The sequence below is a fragment of the Apteryx mantelli genome, chromosome 12, assembly GCF_036417845.1.
Source record: "Apteryx mantelli isolate bAptMan1 chromosome 12, bAptMan1.hap1, whole genome shotgun sequence".
Taxonomy (NCBI): Eukaryota; Metazoa; Chordata; class Aves; order Apterygiformes; family Apterygidae; genus Apteryx; species Apteryx mantelli.
In genome coordinates, this window is record NC_089989.1 from 18,685,188 (window position 1) to 18,704,811 (window position 19,624).

Below are 19,624 nucleotides of genomic sequence, written 5' to 3' on the forward strand. Positions count from 1 at the left end.
AGAATCACTTCCCAGAGGAAACACCTGCTTTATCTTCTGCTGATGTCTGAAAAAAATAATTATTATGGACTTCAAAAAATCATTCCCATTTCTCTCAAGCAGCCAATCAGCAACCCCTATGGGAGGGGTTCTCATTCTGGTTAATTCATCAGAATGTTTTTATATGATATGATAAAGAGACACAGTGCTCTGTTCAATGAAGGAAATGTTCCTGACGCAAGGCCAAAACATGTGGAATAACCAGTACTGCCATCTGGTGATGAAACTGTAAGATAGTAGCTTCAGTGGTGGACAAACACACCACCTCACCTGCCTTTGCACCTAGCAAAATCATGGACAGAAATAAAAATACTACCAATCTTTTTTTCTCTACCTTCCAGATTGCTGATAACTAAAAGCACTGTCCAGGAGATAAGGAATACACTTAACACATAGAGCCAAGATTTTAAAATATAGATGCTGATTTTAAAATCTGACACTTCTGAAGTAGATTTAAGGAGGCAGAGAACCTGAGATTTAGGCAATCCACCAAGAGAAGTCCTATGGCTGTTTGTTGCCATAGCCAAAAATAATAAACAATTTCAGCATAAGGTTGATGACCTTGGAAATAAAGTCTAGATCCCATGCTTCAACAACTGAGACTCCAGGGAAGCAAGAAACTCATGACCTGGTGTTTTTCTGTTCTAATTATGTACTTGAATTACTAGGGCCCTTAGCTCCTATGGGTCTTGCCAGTCTAATGGCGACTCTGAAACTCACTGTTAAAAATAATCAAATTTCTCTCTGAAACGTATGCTGTGAAATTCTTCAATCCTTCAGGTGAAATTGTTCAAGTTGCAGAATGAAACAAATTCTAAGAAATACAGGAACTAAGGCTGGCGTGTGTTAAGGGCTTCATGATTCATATCAATACTGGGCAATGGCATCCCCCAAGATAAGTTTTGCATGAGTCAAAACATTACTGCAGTTAGTAGATTTGGGACAGGTGAAGACCAAAACAATCTAGATAAACAAAGGAAAAAGTATGTATTATTTGACCAAGAAAATCAGTGTGAAGAGGTTTTCTTCTACCTTTACTATTATACTAACTCACACACACACAAAACCCCACATTTTCCTCTCCACCGCTAATTCTGAAGATTTGGGATCTCATTTAGATTTAATAGCGGACTAGTACCGTGCCCTTAGGACCTTCACTGCAAGAGATGTTAAATTCATGGGGAATCCTGAGTGTTCAACACCTCAGGGCAGAAAGAACTAGTACCATGAACTGGTGGGTAGAAAGTACCAGAATAACAAAATGGAGCTCAAATTCCAAAAAAGAAATTCTGGTTGACCTGAACTAGAGCAGAGCACTGTAGGCAGTACGTACTGATCCAGCAGCTAACCTGTGCTAGGAAGGGAAGCAGCAGAATTCCCTTCCTCCCACCCCTTGCCCAAGAAGCTCATTCTCAACTGGAGAACAAGGCCACGACTCTACAAATATCTACATAACCACAGGCATTCTGTCTAGTCTCCATTGACCCTGTGGGTGTTACGTCTGCAATCCATAGTAACACTGTAAAGGAGAAGGGTCTCCTCAGGACCTTCACCATCAGTTACACCTTGTCAGATCAGTGGAATGCTCTAATTAAAATCAACTCTAAGCTGTGTTAGACAAAAATTATATCCAACGGACATACCAAAAACAATGCCAAACACAGTACTTTGTTCTTCTAGAGAGATTTTTAAAGAAGTTCTTTGTCTGCTGGGATGATATCCTACTTAAATACACTCAACATATTTGCTGAAATAAAAATATGCAGCATTACTAGCTATAGAATTTGGGTCACCACTGCTTTATATCTAATATATGACAGGTATTTTCAATGCTTTAAAAACAATAAAACGCATTTTCAGAAAATACTACATGGATTCATTTGTAGAATTAGTGGGTCATAGAATTGTTTAGATTGACTATACCATGTTTTCATGATTCCCCTACCACATGCATCTTTACTTATTTCACTGTCATTTTCTTAAAAAGAACCAAGGAAGGCGCAGTACTAGTACAGCTAGACTAAGATGAAGCAATGGCCTCACAACTCCCTAAGCTAGAATCTGAAAAGCCAGGTTGAAGGTTGACCAAGAACTAAGAGCTGAAATCATTATTAGAACATTTTGAAATTTCATGGGTAAGATTAACACATGTATTAAAAGCTCTTACATTTGTTGACTATATAGTAATATACCTGAGTAGTATATTTCCATCTCTTGATTCTGACTAAAGATGGTATTTATTTCAAGCAAGTGTACAGGTTGTACTGGTTGCACTATGCAATACTGCAGACTTCCCATTGTCATCCTCTCCAATCATGGAAGTGCATTATAGGAATTTTTTTCATAAACAACTATTCATTACCTGTTACTTATTACTTCAGCTGTTTTCTGCCCTAGTGATTTTCTGTATTTTTTTTGCAAAGCATGATCTAGTATTCTGTGCACAGAACCAATAATTTTTTTTTTTTTTTAATTAGGGAAATGAGTAATGGGTACAACTGAAAAAAATCTGTGACTGTGCAGCGTCACACAAGCATTGCAAGGCTGAAGTGCCAGAGTGCAGTGAGGCAGGAAACTATTACCAGCCTACTAGGTTTTCAGTCATCTGAATTCTACCTGCTTATTGTTTGAATGACCTGTAAACAAGTAGAAATCTATACAGTACAGGTGTATGTATACAGGTCATGAGAAGCAAATAGTGCATGCACAAAGTTTCCCAGCTGACTGTAATCTCCTCACTAAGTCTGTTCCTCAGGGTATTTCAATTCTTCGCATAATGAGGAGGTCAGTGCCAGCTAAAAAAAGAATCTAAATACAATTGGTAAAAGATGTTTCTTCTTCAATGATAGTAGTCTTTTTAATCTCAGTAATAAGGAGGACAATTACATAGTAATGCTAGAAAAGGAAAGAAATCTATTTTTGATAAAAGAAAATTTCAGCCCTGTTTAACACAGTTTCTGTTCTGACTATTGAGATAAAAAGTGTATTTACTCTTCTTCATATTGCCCATATACATTACATTGCCTATTTCATCTGCCTCATTTTCCTAATTAAATTTCCTTCAAGCTGTGTTCCTCCCGTTGTAGGTGGGAATATAGTACTAAAGGCTAAGATAGCAACTAGAGTAATTTTACAGCAACAACAGATCTCAGATCTGTATAACTTGCACTAGAAAGAAACTTACATTGGCATTTTACATTACACCCCAAAAACTAAGAGTGCTAAAATTAAGACAAATACTGAGATATGCTGAAATATTTTCAAATATATAATTTGTAAAATTTCAAGAATATGCACATTACATTTGCCTTATAAAAATGTTACTCATACATTTAACAATTCTGAGAAAAAACCTGAAGAGTGGTCTCCGTTCTCTAGCATTGGCGGGGAGGGGGAGCAGGTTGTTTTTTTTCCATTTTAAGAGTTGAGCCTATAGAATTGTTGGTGTCAAATACACAAGGGAAAGTCTGAACGCAAATGAATCTCACCTAAAGTCAGGCCCCTAAGATATCAAGTTAGGTGTATGCTTGTTACAAGTCATCTGTATAGTCAGAGACAGATAGAGTAGAATACCTTTGGAAACTACTTTCTCTGTAGTGACCATAAAGAGTGATAGTACGCTCTCCATTGACTTCTTAGGGTGCCTTTCTGCCTCAGCAGACCTCCCACCTGAATGCCCAACTGAGGTGATGCTAGCACTCCACAATGCCCTTTCATTTTATTGTACAGCTACAGGCATACCTCGGAGATACTGCAGGTGCAGGTCCAGACCACCACAATAAAGCGAATATCGCAATAAAGCGAGTCACACAAATTTTTTGGTTTCCCAGTGCATATAAAAGTTAAGTTTACACTATACTGTAGTCTATTAAGTGTACAATAGCATTATGTCCAAAAAAACAATGTACAAAATGTGACACAGACACATGAAGTGAGCACATGCTGTTGGAAAAACAGCACCAATTGACTTGCTCAACGCAGGGTTGCCACAAACCTTCAATTTGTAAAAAACACAATATCTGCAAAGCACAAAAAAAGCTAAGCACAATAAAACAAGGTATGCCTGTACTTGTCCTTGACTCCTAGGCATTGAAATCACCACCAGCTGGGAACCAAGCTTTAGGCTATTGCTAAGCAATCACTCAGGCACCATTTTAGGGAAATTATGTATCAGTTTATAATAACAGAACGTAAGGTATTGCAAAACACGCCACTAACTTAAAATGTGTAAATTAAAGAAAGCCATCTACGAGGCCATTATCTCTCTGTGCTAATGTGAATGAATATTCCTCAGACTGTTTTTCAAGTATTTTTAAATTTAAAGTTTGCCACTTTACAGTATTAATGTCACTTGTTCATTAATCCTGACACCTCTTACTCTGCTATTCAATTTCACTGTAAAAACAAATAAAATGTATATGGGAAAAATTAAAATAATTGTTCAGAAATTTTTCTTAGTTCATCTGCTTTTTAAAAATCTTACCAAAAAAAGCTTTTTTCAATTCAACAACACAGACAACTGTGCCACACACTGTAGTCAAAGGAACCAAGTAACTCTCCAGTAAATTACGTTTACGGCTAACTTCAGATTTTTCTATGGCATTTTCTAATGTGCCCTTTAGCCCACAAAATTATTTCCTTAAATGCATGTTTGGCATTTTTCCCTCTAAAAAGTTTTGGTTACGTGAAAAGTGATACTTAGATATCTGAATTCTGCATCACGTTCAAGAAATGATGTACAACGAAAAACTACCCTGCATGCTATCTCTCCTCTCTCTTCATGCTTTTTCTTTACTCATCCCCTCACTGCCACTTTGTGAGGATGAAACTCATCTCATTTAGAATATTAAACTCAAGCACATATCAGTGAATGTCCTTGTTTCTAGCAGTCGGGATTTGCTACTTTGATCAAAGAATCCTTAAAAACACTAACAAAAAGAAAGCATTTTATTCTAAAAAATCACTCTGTTTTCCTACTAGCACTTTGTCCCTAGAGTGGTTTTATCTCACAGCATCTTCCACTCCCATCCTTCTACAAGATTTAACTATGTATTTTGAGTTTTTCCAATTTCAGAATAAGGTCTCTAATTAAAAAAAAAAAAAACCTCTTCCTCTCAGTGAGCTAAAATACAGCAACCCATTGCTATTTCTGTTCTGAAAAGACCAGATTATTATAAAACTAGGAGAGATGCTCACGTATCTTTGACAGTCATAGCTTAGGTTCTTTCCGTGGGGCTAGTATTTAGTGCTCTGCATGGCGTTGAAAGGACAAGCTTGTGTGGAATATTTTCCATTTTCACCACCCACAGAAGCAACTGAACAGAATCCCTATTAAATGTGATGCAGGCAACCAGTCCTGGGTGGTGTTCGCAAGGACTGATATCTCATGTCATACATAGATCATGACGGACTTGAATCCACTACCTGCAGCTTCACCTGTTTAATCTATTTAAGTGATTAGTAGCAAAGAAAACATCAAAATTATTACCATTTAAATATACTGCCATTTTCTTAACATGGTCAATCAAGCCAAAATACCTACACTTAAAATAGACTGTGGTCTGTTGCATAGTGCTTAAGCATCTTAATCTATACAGTGCTCAGATGCCTTTGCAATCCCGTAGCCTGCCTTCTACCTGCAGCTCTGTACCCCTTCACCCAAGCCGTGGCCATGATGAAAACTATAAAGTCCCTGTGTGGGGGGGAAAAAAAAAGACTGAGGAGGAACCACCTGCTGCACTGGAAAGGACACCCAGAGGAGGACACTCATCTGGGAGACTTCCATGCTTCTCTTCCAGACTGACTCCTGGGAAGAGATTTCCCTTTTCTTTTTTCCTCTCCATTTGTTTTATTTTTTCCCCCCAAAAGTAGCTTTCATTATTAGAGCTGATTATGCCATCAGCTATGGATCCCACTAATAAAGCTGTATGCATGTAAGCCTGTCTCAAGTGCAACAAGTCTAGCTCTCAACATAACATTTAAAACTGAAGATGCACTCAACAAAAAAAAAAAAAAATGCTGTTAGTCTATTTAAAAGCTATAGGCAAAATACAGTACTAGCATACACCAGTTGTTTTTAGATCTAAACTTAAAACTTCCAGAACAAAATGAAATTCATATCCCTTTTAAACACCAGTAAAGGCAAGTTAAGTTTTAGGGGAAAACCTTACATGGCAATAATTCATGTCTTCCTGCTGCCTCTCTTTGATCTTTATCAGTTTTGGTTCTGCTTGTTTTTTTTTGTTTGTTTGTTTCTTTTAAAGCTTTATCCTTTTTTTAAGATTATTCCTCTTCTGGCATTAAACAGTCAGTTTATGCACCTGAAATAAGCCGTAAGTCTGGTCTGTCATTGTCAAGACTTTTACAATAGTCATCATTAAAAACTTACAGACAGGTCTTTGTTGACCAAAAAGGATAAAGACATCTAGCAGGAAGTGAATCATTTTGTAGCAGCACCACAAGGTAGTCACATAGACAGGGTTACCAGAAAATTAAGAATCGAGCTAGATCTCAGGAGCAGCATAGCATCCGTGATACACGCAGAAGGCACAAATATTCTTAAATGATGTAGAAGTAGTTGTCAAATTAATTTGAACAGTAGTTGTCAAATTAATTTCTATAGTAGGCATTTTGGAATATAAATAAGGCAAACTTGTTTGTTTCTTATAATACAGGTAATGAGTGTAAAGCTTTCTACAATAAATGAAAAGGTTTGTAGAAGCAAAAGAATTGTATTAGCCATTAAAACTAAAGAAAAATAACGGCTTGGAAGAGTCTTGAACAAACTAGACCTACTCTACATACTTCAACTGTCCACTTGCAAGTCATAGTCTTTAGAAGATGGTTCATATAGAATTTACCTGTACCAATGAAACAATTCAGGCAGTGCAAGCTCATCGTCTGCCTATGTGCTCAGATAAGAGCTGTTATTTTCCCCATGTTATGAGCAGTTTCTAGGTATCACAGTAAAAAAATTTGCCATTTGACACTCTGGCTATTCATGCCCTTTATCTTCTACTTTGCTTTTTTCAAACAAACATTTATTGTGACTAACAAGAAATAAAATTCCTGCCTTACATTATACTGAAGTCGTTTTCTGCCTATTTTATACCAGAAAATAAGCATGAACTGAATACATAGCAATGCTTCAGACAGTATCTTTTAAACAGAACCTCATTTCAAGACTCCAGTGCATAGAACTATTGATTTAGAGCTTCAGTCTTCTCTGCTAAACATTTCCATGTCCAGTTTTTTCCTCATATTAGCAGAGATGATTTGAGATTGTTTCCTCCTTCATCATCACCCAAGAAGAAGAAATGGAACCCAAAGAAAAGGCTGAGAACTAATAACTTCTCAAAATCCAAATACCAGATCTGTGATTTTAAGGTAGATGTCTTGTAAAATGGGATATAATCAATATGTTCACCTGCTTCTTGACTTCTATTGAAAGAGCAAAATATGTACAAACATGAATATGCAATAAAATAAATGGTGTTCCCAAATCTTTCCTCAGTGTTAAACTTCTAGCAAAAAAACATTATATTTCAGATGCTCTGTTCAATAACATGCATCCAAAACAGCTATCCTGATGCATAGAGAAATCAGTTAGGCTTTTGGTTTTGCCTCTGCAAGTCAAATTCTGATGAACGAGACCTTTAGTGTTGTAATAACTATCGTGAGTAATGGAACAACCAATGGCTTTTATTAAGAAAGAACATGAGTTATGTATTACCAACACTAAGATCTAGAGAAAGTATATTTTTATCAGAGAAAAAATATTAGTATCAATCATGCCTTTTTCTAAAGCAGAAAAGTGAAAGGCAGAAAAGGAAAAGCTTAAGAAAACGCTACATAGCAGTATGCAGTAACTGCCAAAAATTATACTGTGAAAATCCATTTTTCCAGTGTGGCTACATAGGGCTACATTACACACTAAAGGAACAATAAAAGATTGTGACATTTCTCAAGATATATAGGTGTAAGGAACTGTCTACCTTGGTGAAGGTAGAGATGGAGAAGGAAGGTTGCTACAGAGAATAGCATGCTGCACATTGAAACATTGAGATTAAGCTCATTTCTTTGGAGGCTACAAACTAAGAGAGCTGACAGGACAGAACAACTAGGAATGTTCTTTCTTTATACCTTTCAGTGGATAAAGGTGGCTTTGAAAACGTGGAGAGAACTAAAAGGTGTCATGTTTTAGCATTCTTATTTATTACTTATAGAGCACTGCATAAAGTCACTTTTTACATTTTAGAAATACACACCAAGACTTAAGCTTTACTCTGAAGTGGCTTACTATCTCCTTTGAGCAAATGCAATCTATAGCATTCGACAGAAGAGATGGGGCAAAAAGAGTTGCAGAAGACAAGCTGCAGAGAGCTAGGTGAAAAGATTCAAGGAGTAAAAGTCCATTGGGAGGGAGAGAAATGGCTCTTCCAGAATTTCTACAATGTTATAAAAAAGCACAGTCAGAGAGGAAGAATGAGATAAAGGGTGTGCTACAGCAAAAGGATGATCCACACAACTCAGGGCTGGTACAAAATACAGCAGGATTACAAAAATCCAGACAAAAATAAGTGCCCAATGAGCAAGAGATGTTGTATGATAAGCTTCCAAAAACAGTACAGGATTTTTTCCTTAAAACATCCTGTTATCTGACATCATGCAGCTCCAGGGCTGGGCAAAGCCCCCAGTATAAGGTACAGTATGTCAAAATGATCAGTTATAGTTACTTTTGCCTTCATTGAGAGCACTAAAAAATGGGATAACATTGGATGGAACATCATCATTTTTTAAACCAAAGACGCAATATTATGGCCTTAACTGTACAATATTTTTGAAGATTCAACAAAACCAGCAAGAAACAGGAGGATGCATTGTTGTGACTTATAACAGCTTAGCATTATGTTACTGAGAAACCTGTTACATCATGTTACATCACTGCTTGATTCTGTACGTACTTCACAGACTGATCAGTTGTATTCGATTCTTTAAAGCAGAACTGAACCAGTACTCCCTATGTGGTACTGACCACGAGAGAAACTGAAAGATGCAAAAGTTCATCTTCTTCAGGTGAAACTACTTTAGTTAGAGGACTGCAAGTTAAAGTAAATCCAGCCATACCGGGGCAGGGGCACAGAAAGAATGAAATGGCTTTAACTTCTGAAAACTCACAAAGAATAAAGCCGCACATATGCAGTACAACAATGCCTGATCATATTTCTGCCCATGTTAAGAAAAGAAGTGAACAGCAAGAACAAGTCTGCAATGAGATTTATCATACTTTAATTAATTCTGAATGCAATGCATTAATATCATTATAACTGTAGTTTTGCCTCTGTAATGCTAAGAATTTGCCATATTTGGAACAATTCTTGCAATACCTAAGCATTCTATATTGATGAATTAATAAAAGTATGTAACAAACATTCAGAGGAAAACGCAGACACTATACTATACCTAACAATTCCTAAGCCACAGAGATTGAGAGCTGTTTAATGAAAATTTATTGTCAGAGCTACATTTATATACAGCTAATAATACTAGACTGTGAGTTCTTTACATCTATATACAGTGCATTTATGTATAATGCTAGATGTTGGGATCTTTAAGACATCCTGTTAGCTTTCATTTTACTTCCTTATATAGGTACACATACTCCAAAATAAAACTATGTATAAAATGCTCTATAGGCATCAGAATTAATAAAGCCTTGTTTCAAAGGATTTATGTCCCCATCTTTCCTACTCCTTCTGCTGTCCCCACAAGAACAAGAGTCCTCCCCCAAGACCCTAGGAGCATCCTGTTAGTTACATGACAGCAGTGCTGTGATTAATTCAGGGTTCTGGAAGCAATGAGTGACCAGCCCAGAGATGCATGCTGGCTGGTTAGCTGGCTGCTGCTAAACAACTTGTATTACAGTTGGGAGGAAAAAGGTGCTCCCATCTTGATAGCAGGATCAAGGCTACTGCATAAAAGTAGACTGTAATAACTGTACAGTCTAATTATATAGCCATAACAGTAAACATAAATATCTAATATACAATTAAAAGATGAAGTTCTGCTCCAATACTGCAACTATAAAAAAAAGGTTATACAACAGCCATAGCCAAAATGCAAGTATACATGATTATTTCTTACTATTTCTGCTTCATTTAAACCAACAGAACTGCAAACTGCATGCCAACAATGATGGAAAGAGCATAGAGAAAATAGCTGTAAATGCACAAAATGGCTTGCACATCTTTTAAAAAAAATACATAGACAATACTCTACTGAACTATTATGAAGAAATGTGATGATGAATAAAGAAACTGCTCTGAAATAAATAGGCTTTTCTAGGTTTTTTAGTTTTCCTTCTCTGCACATATTTTCTCTGTGACTTTACACAAGTCCTGTTCTCTCTCTGTACTGCACTGTATGTTCTGAAAAGGAGAAATAACATTCCCACTTTCTGGCCTCTACTCTGTCAAATCATAAGATACCTGCGGCAGGGATCATTTCCTTTTACATTTATGAACAGAACACTATGAGGAACTCAGTCAATTAAAAAAAAAGTCTTGATTGATACCTGGCTGCAAGTCAACTAAAAGAATAAGCACATAATAATAAAAGATGCAAATGCAAGCTGCCATATTCCCACTACCTTGGACTGTTACCAAAAACTGTGTTAGATTTGAATCCTTTTGATATCTATATCATACATATACCATAGATATGTGGATATACAGGCCTATAGAAGCATTGGTAATATATGAAAAATAATGTCCTGGAAGAAGGGCATGTAACGTTTGAATAACAAAATGCATGATACAAGTCTTTTGAAACCAGAACTATTGAACTGTAATTGTAACACCTCAGAAATACTGCATGATAACCATTATAGGCCCAGAGTACTTAACAGCCCCTACTATTGAAAACTCCTCAAAATTCATTCCTTGTTTTTCAGATTATTTGTTGTATAGGAAATAGAATATTCTGAGGTACTTTGTAAGTTTTTCAGTGTGCCACAATAATGATGTTCTTTATATGTTTTGAAACATGTAAAAGTACATGTTTAATTCCCTTTTGAAGCTAAATAAACTCAGCTTTTGAACTAAGTCAATAAGATTCTGAAAGGCTTAGAACAGATACTTAAGCCATAAACTCACCTGTATTTCAACACCCCCTATAGCAGAAGTATTTTATTTTCAATATCATTAATTTTTTTCAGGTTTATCAGTGGCATATTTGACCTTGAAGAATCTGGTGAGAAAGGCAAAATCTGCACTTAGAGAAGTGAATTCTTCCTTTTGCATCGTAGTAACTTTCAAACATTATACATTCTAGTGGGAATGTGCCAATTACCACATTTTAAACATCTAAAATGCTCAAGCTATACAACTGCACATATTACTTTTGCTATTAAGAGATTTTATTTAGAATTCATCATTTCATTTTATTCTGAAATTTGTTACATATTGTATACATTGTATTTATAATATTGTAATAGTCAAAATATTTATATTTTGAAATGATTAAATACCTACATTTAAAAAAATGTCCTGGAAGCTTTTTTCCATGAAAATGTTAAAGTTTTAACTTTTGTCCCTGTTATGGACAATTTCTTATCATATGCAAACATTGTACTCTGAGCAGGATGCATGACTACTGCCACTCACTGCTCCTGGGATCTGGCAGACCCTATTTCTTAAGAATCTTGCACAGACATTGTCTGCCTACCTGCTGTAACAAATTCTCACCAACAAATTCCTTTGCAATCCTTTAATTTTCTTATCTAGTTCCCTGACTGTCAAAATAAAATTTACTGAAAGCTGAAAACAAAGTAACTAACAGTTTCTCCGTACTATCAGTACAAGTACTTATCCCGAAAGGCCCACATTACCTCCCTTACTCTTCCTATCAAATAAAACACTTAGAATCTTTTGAGTGATTAAGGACATGAACACTTTCCTAAGCCCTGTAACAGGAAAAGGTTTATACAGCAATACAGATCGCAATCTCTGCAGTGACCTGGCCACATATAGCAACCATATTTTTAATACTCATGAATATGTAGCAGGGAAGCACACATCTGACTAAACAGAAATAAGAAACCACATGAATACTGTATGGAAAACAGCTGGGGAAACGCAAGCTATGCTGAAAGGATCTATACTTATAGGGCATCGCAAGCTGAACACAATGTCATGCTCCTATGAAAATGCAGATATACTGGGATTTAAACAGGGGTGTAGTTTGAAAGATAGGGAAGGTAATTTTTTTTTTTTTTTCATTCTTCAGCACAGTCAGGGTCTTATTCATACTCAGTTTTACACCAGCTGGTGAGGATACAAAGGAGAAGAACAAAAATAATCAGACCTACAGAAAACTTGATTTACAATGAAGGAGCAATAGGCTTCAAACAGGTAAAAACACCTTGCAGGAAAGGAAAACAGTATTTGTTTATAATCACAATAAACAGACTTAATGTAAAGGACTTGAACTGCAGCTGGGAGATTTAGGTTAGACATTACCAAAAAAATTCTTGTCTAGCACTAACTCCTGGAATAAATTGAGGGGTGGGGGCACAAGGACAGTCTCCATCTCCAAGAACAGGCTTGACAAACATCTGCTAAGACCTTCACACGCATAGGCAGTTGGGGTAACTGGATGAACCTGACTGCCGGAGGTCTCCTTTTCTTCCGTTTCTACCATATTCATAATTCAGCATCACGTTAGTGAACCTAAGTCCTATATTTGACAGTATAAGTTTGTTTCCTAATCAAATCTACAGGAAATAGAACCAGTAGTTTTTACAGTTGGGAACTTAATGAAAATGTTCAAAGTTTCAACAATATCCTCCTCCTCACTGTCAAACCAGCATTAAAGCATGATGGGAAGCTACTTAAAATTTACGCTGTTATTGGTTAGATAATTTTGAACACAATGACATAACTGAATTGGGGCAAAAACAGACCAGCCTTATAGTTTCCAGGAGATGCTGCATATCTGACAGCAGAAATATCAATCTTACCAGGTTTATATCAAAATAAATCTATGTACTGAATATGATCCCTTTCATAAGATTTTTTCAGCTGAGAAGAAAAGTCCTGCAGTTCCTGCTCCTGTCATCTAATACCCACAGCACTGGACTGAACAGTTTAGTCCAGTAAACAGTTTCCTCCCTTGCATGAAAAACACACAGGATTCAAACTTCTCAGTTATAATACAAGATAATATTCAAAACAATGGTTAAAGCACATTTAAAAAAAACCCTATTATTAATTACCTTCTGAAAAAAAATCTATAATTTGATTTCCTCCAAAGATGAAATAAACTAATTATTTTGTGAAGTTTGTGAAGAACTGTGGACAGGCTTAAAAGTATAATAAAGTCAAAACTTAAGATACTAGACCTATTCTGTTTCCAGGTGTATGATAATAGCACAGCTTTTTTAAAAGACAAGTTAAACTTTCAAACACAAACATGCAGCTGTGCTAAGGCTAGACGGAACTAGAGAGAAAAAAGGCATCTTCAACAAAAGGCAATAACACACAGCTGAAAAAAAATTTTAGTGCACAAAGAAAGGCTTGAGGGCCATTGGCTAATTTCACCTAAGCAAAAGTCTGCACATCCAAAGAGCAGTAGGGTTTTAAATCTGCGGGGAAGAAAACTCCTGCTTTAGCAGTTCAAAATACTAAAAACGACAGCAAAAAAGTTTGACCCACTTTCACCCTTCTCTTATAAACCAAGTGAAATGCAATTTGTTCAACAGGAGTAGACAAATAGAGGGAGTATCACACTAGAGTTCAGACTTCAGCAATAAGACCTGATAACTTCCCTTCTCCTTCCCCACCAAAAGAGCCAAATTTCATTGCCTAAAGTCAAGACAAGTTCCGTCAATGCCTTTACTGGAAGCAGGTCTCAATTGATGCATGCTTATGAAAGAAGGGCTGATGCAGTGTTCATCCAGTTCAGCCTAAGCTTTGTTTGGAACATGGTCAAGGACAGAATTAAGCTGAGGAGCAGTTTGGTTTTTTGTACGTTCTAGAAAACACTCCGAGCATGAGATCTCTCTGAACGAATCCTTCTCCATATTCAACTGCCTAGGTGGTGTCCTGAAATAATAAAACTGAAACTTAAACACTCAAATTGAAATAATAAAACAGAATAATTTCAGTGGAACACCATAATGCTATAGTAAGCCTTATCTATAATAGGGTGGTGAACACCATGCTGCCTGCTTAAGCAGTGATCATTCTTTGATCAGTGCATTCACCAAGCACAATTTATATTTATGTAAATTCTTACCTTAAATTACTTTCTTTATGAGTCTCCTTTTCCACTATAGACATGAGCTCTTAGTAGATTAACCACTAAAATACCTGTTTTCTAGCATCAATAACCCTTTCAGAATGAGGGCCTATACAACAGAACTCCAGCATTTTCTCCTCTGGTTCATTTTCACAAGCAACAGAAGTCAAAGCTAGATAGTCTTGTCAATATTCTTGAAGTCAAACTTCAAGATTATGGATGTAGTAAGATATTTTCTATACTGTAATACTGTGCAGTAGAAATACAGACAAGTCAGAACCAGAGAGAAAGATATTGTGCTGAAGAGCCTTAACTTATATTTGCGTTTTCAAAATGCTGGGCTTGGTAAAAGCTTAAAGAATGCTAAAAATGTTACTATAAACATTGGGAAAGTACTAAGAACTGCAGGTATTTCCACAAGTGTGTTATTACAATGGTCTTATGCCATAAGCATATCATAGCATCTACTAATTGGAACAGATAATAATAGCATATATATACACATCATTCTCCAGTTTATTTTTTTACTTTACAGTTGCCAAATATCCTGAAAAGTCCACATTTTAATCTATCTGTAACTACTTTAAGGTTCCTGAATTTGTTCCGTTTCCTTCTCGGCAATAGTCTCAACAATTATGCCTGAACCCCACTCACTGTACAGAATTGCATGAGTCACATAAGTCATAAACCAAGCAAGTAATTTTGAATGGTTTTGCTGCATTTCCGGCTTCCTTTTTAGCTCTGAATCACTTCAGGCATCCACAAAAATGTTTTAGTGTTACTCCTTTTAACTTCTCAAGATTAAAATATAAAAAAACATTTCTGGTCACACAGTGATTTGGAATAACTGAGACAGTATTATGTTCTCATTTGTCAGTAAAGCTGATAACATTTTAAACAAGAATTGGGTGCCAGCTGACTGTTCTGCAACTAATTCTGGAACAAATTTCTGTATAATCTACTGAAAGTACTTTGGAGTTTCTTGCCAGCAAGGCTTTCTAATAAGATATTCATGAGTAATTGGAAATCTATAGACATGATTAAATCTTAATATACAATCTGCAGGATGAAAGGTTTAGGCTGAAACAGAGCAAACCGGCAGAGAACTAAGCCAGAGATCCCTCTGTAGGTGCAAGAACTTGGCTGGCATTTGTCAAAGCCGAAGCTCTAATATATCTGTGAACTCCTCAGACTGCACTGGTTTCCACTGGACAGCTACCTCATAAACAGACTGCTAGCACAATTGCACAGCCCTCCACTTGTAGCCCAACAACTTGAGTATTGGTATCAAATATTTTACAGAAAGTGTGCATAAATTAGTTATTTTTAATGAAAATTTTGGACTAACTATCGTTGTACCTTTTAAATAATGGATTTAATTTGCCTTGCCTTTATTATTTAAAAGATCATTTAAATGATCCATATGTGCTACACAAACTACCCAGTAGATATATCTACTTAGTAAAGCAAAGTTCTCACTATTGTCCATTTTTTCCAGCAGCAAGAAGTTGTTCTGTAAGTAATGCCACAGTAATGCCATAACGCTGTGGGAGTAGCTGATTCAAAGCAGCCTAGAAAAGGCTGCAGCTGTAAGTACAAGAGACCTTGACTGAAACTCCTGAAAAATTAATTCTCTCTGGTTGTTACAAGATATTTACTGGCTTAGAAAATTGTTTCATAGCCAGGACAAAACATTCCACATGTAGAGTAGCTCTCCAGTTCCACAAAAGCTATGCATTTGGCACAATATGAGGAAGTGCAGCCTAATAACGAGCAGATGTAAGCTATGAATAAAAAGGTATTTAGGAAAACAGCTTCTGCAACTAGCTAGGCAATTACAACATAGATAGCCACTGCTCTGATAGGTAAACCACACACTGAACACAAAGTTTCATTTCGCTAACTGTTGTCAGCTAAAGATTTCAAAGCTCCTTGGAAGCATGTATAGAAATACCCACTTTACAGACAGGAAAACGAAGTACAAAGGGATTGAGCAGAGCACAAATTGTCAGAAAATGACAGGGGAAAGTCTTACTTCCTTGGTCAATCTAGTCAAATTAAAATCCTCATGGAACTAAAACAAAGACTCCAAAATCACTTCATTCAGCCATGGTTCAAATCCACACGGGCAATATTAAAGAACTATAAAGACCTAAGATACTATCTTGAGTTATCTCTGCTACTATTTTGGCAGCCAGCAAGCCTAAAAGAAGAGCTAGGATAAGGTAAACTGCCAACAGAGAAAACAGGAGCAAAACCAGGTACTGAACCATGTAAATCTAATTACTACACAAAATGCAGATAGTAACACATACATACAGCTCATTAAGGTTTTGCTAAGCAGAGAAATAATATTTTACTATACTCACTCATGAGTCTTCTAGAAGGTTGAAAGCCTTTAGAGAGGAAAGAAATTCGAATACACTGAAAATACATGAAAATAAATTTAGAAAATATCTGTTAACATTTGTAATAGAAAAGGTAGCATATAAATTTTAGGAAATACAGTTCCCTCAATTAATTCCCCAAATAAACTAGATCACTAATTTTAATATTCCCAATTAATCTTTCTCTATTGCAAAAATCAAACAATTAAAAATTGACAAGTATGAGAATTCAGATGGCCCGTGTAATCCCAATTTGCCCAAATTGTGCGCAAGCATTAAAGAAGTCTTTAATAATAATATCATATATTAGAATTTCCTATAGGATCTCTTGCCTCTTCTGAAGACAATTCGCTGAACTTTTGCCTTTCAGAGAACACAAAATACCTGTGTGATGCTGTGCAGAGTATTTTGCAAACTTTTTGTGAGTAATGCCACATTTATTTTTAGAGTAAACACTTGAGATGCTGGGGTAGGTTTCTAGACATAAGGAACAGACACCTGCAGCTGAAGTAGTAAGAGCTGTTTTCAGAACATAGTACTATATGATCCAAAGTGCTCTAACAAAGCAGTCCTAAGTCTTAAAGCATGCATCCAAATTTGGTAAATTTTTCTGACCTTAATCTCTGTCAGCTCCCCATCTGTAAAACAGAGATAATACCACTTCCCTCGTGGGGTTTTGTGGAGATAAATTTAATTTAAAACCTGTGAAGCACTTGGATACTATAGTGATGAACAGCATAGAGAAGCCTATGAGAAAATTAATAATTCTGTTTTCAGAGCAGGGTCTGAATAGTGTGCCATAAAAAAGGCTTAGGACCGCATATTGAACAGTGAGGATAAAACAACATTTTGAATATCTACTCTTTAATTGAGTACTATCTATCTTCTACACTGAATAAGGAAGAAATCATCTGAAAAAGTATTATGTGTTCTTGTAGTTAAATAATCATAATTTCACTTTATCATAATGTATATGCATAAGAGAAGCTGAACTGAGGTTGCACAGGCAACCTTAATGTTAACACCCTCTTCTCTCTTGAGTGCTTGCCTCTGCATTCTTAATAATGCTCTTTCCATGCAGTTTGTTGTGTGTAACATTACCAGATAAGGAATGAATTATGATCTTATTTTGAATCTCTCTAATTTCTGCACAGAAGCGGTAATGAGCAAAACTTGGTTAAAAAAAAAATCCATTAGAAAAATAAAATACCAAGCTTGCCTAGGCTTGGTAAATTCAGCAGGGCTTCTCCTGAATTTTCTCAATTGCTTGAACAGTCCAACTGCTACTACTGTTAACACTTACCCTACATTACTATAAGAGATTTAGGAGGGGAAGATGTATCAAGGGACTATCCTTTCAATTTTTATCAAATGAATTTGATTTTAATTCTTAACAATAACAGCAGCTGACATATCCCCTTTGCTAGTTCCTGTGAAAGTATAACAGGCAGAATTAAAGAAGCACGCATAAGAATCAAGGAGAAATAGCATCTCCTCAAGATACCCTCCAGTGCTTTTTCCCCTTCCAAAAAAAGGCCCTCCACATCTTGTAAGGGCAGGGTGCTGCAGATCTTGAGAGAGCTAGTCCCCTCAGCACTGCCCCACAGTTTACATGCAAATCCTTTTCCAGTGACAACTGCCTCCTTCTCCAGGCTCACACACGCACACTCTTACACGAGGCTCCTACAGAAGGAGCACTACACGAGCGGTCCTGCCATCCGACCCAGGACAGTAGCCCCTAGGAAACTGGGCAGTTTAAATGCTGATTTCATTAAATGACACGTGACCAACTCACAGAAGGAAGAAGAGTTACATCTAGCAACGTAAAAGATCAGAACCAGATCCTACAAGTTTCACCGCAAGAAGCTTCCTAGAATTCAAGTAGTAACATACCATAACATACTTTAAATTAAAATGAAGTTTGTAAATATTCAATCTCAACTTTGAAAATGATAATTTATTTACTGATGCTTCGAAAAAAATTTAAACGTGAAAAAAGTAGATTTCCCAATCAAAGATTAATTTTACAAAACCTTAAGAAAATAATTAAAATATTCTCATTTAACTATTTTAATCTATGTAAAACAATCAATAGTCTTAAATATCCGCTAGGCCAAGTTAAGTGAAATCCGTATATTCCAGCCAAAACATCTGCTTCCAGAAAGTATTTGCACACCGCTCTGTGCTTCAAGGCAACAGTATTTCCCCATACTTTGCCCACAGATCGTACACAGTCGTAACTATTTTTCATAAAAGTATCACACCACAAGATACCATATAGCTACAGTGGTTCAGCTTTTCAAAAGGGCAACAGAAAGGCAACAACTTTAACATATTTAACCAGGAGTAAAATCAAACTTACATAGTGATGTACCACCTTATCAACTGGTTACGAAGCCAAACGTTTCTACGCGTTACGCGTACTTGAAAGGGTGGCCCTTTTTCGCTCGCTTTGCTTACGTTCATCGGGCAAAAACGGCAGCGCTCCGGTAGCAGGGGGCTGCGAGCCGGCCCGCGCCGGTCTCCGCCGGTCTCCGCCGGTTCTAACGGCTGCAAAGCGGCACCGCCAGAGGCGCGCGAGAGGGCGGCAGCCGCGAGGGTTCCGCATGTGGGAACAGGCACGGGAGGAGACACGAAAGGCGGCGAGCGAGAAACGGCTGGAGAGACGCAGCGGAGGAGGCAAGTAGGAGGGGACGTTGTTGGGGGCTCGGCCGGAGGCGCCCCGTGCCGGCGCAGTACCTCCGAGGAAGGCGGCCCGGGCGGGGGGAGCCACGCCGGGACAGGGACACCCCCGACGGGAGCGCGGCCCCGCGACGGAGCAGGGGAAACGAGCGAGAAGCCCGGGGCAGCAGACAGGGACCGTTAGGGACCGACCGCAGCCTCCTGCGCCGCCCGTCGCC

The 19,624-nt window shown here is 37.1% G+C and overlaps 1 protein-coding gene across 10 annotated transcripts in view; it reads right to left on the minus strand.

The window, feature by feature from the left end:
* The window catches only part of FHIT (fragile histidine triad diadenosine triphosphatase), a 624,994-nt gene that overhangs the window by 428,674 nt on the left and 176,696 nt on the right, over positions 1 to 19,624 (minus strand). For 3 of the 10 annotated variants that reach the window (XM_067303610.1, XM_067303620.1, XM_067303614.1), the window contains exon 3: positions 16,707 to 16,761. The exons of 6 other annotated variants lie outside the window; for them this stretch is intronic. The gene's annotated coding sequence lies outside the window, so the exon portion shown is untranslated. Of the gene's footprint in view, positions 1 to 16,706; positions 16,762 to 19,086; positions 19,199 to 19,624 lie in introns of those variants that run through there. One more of the 10 variants, XM_067303615.1, reaches the window with a different exon arrangement.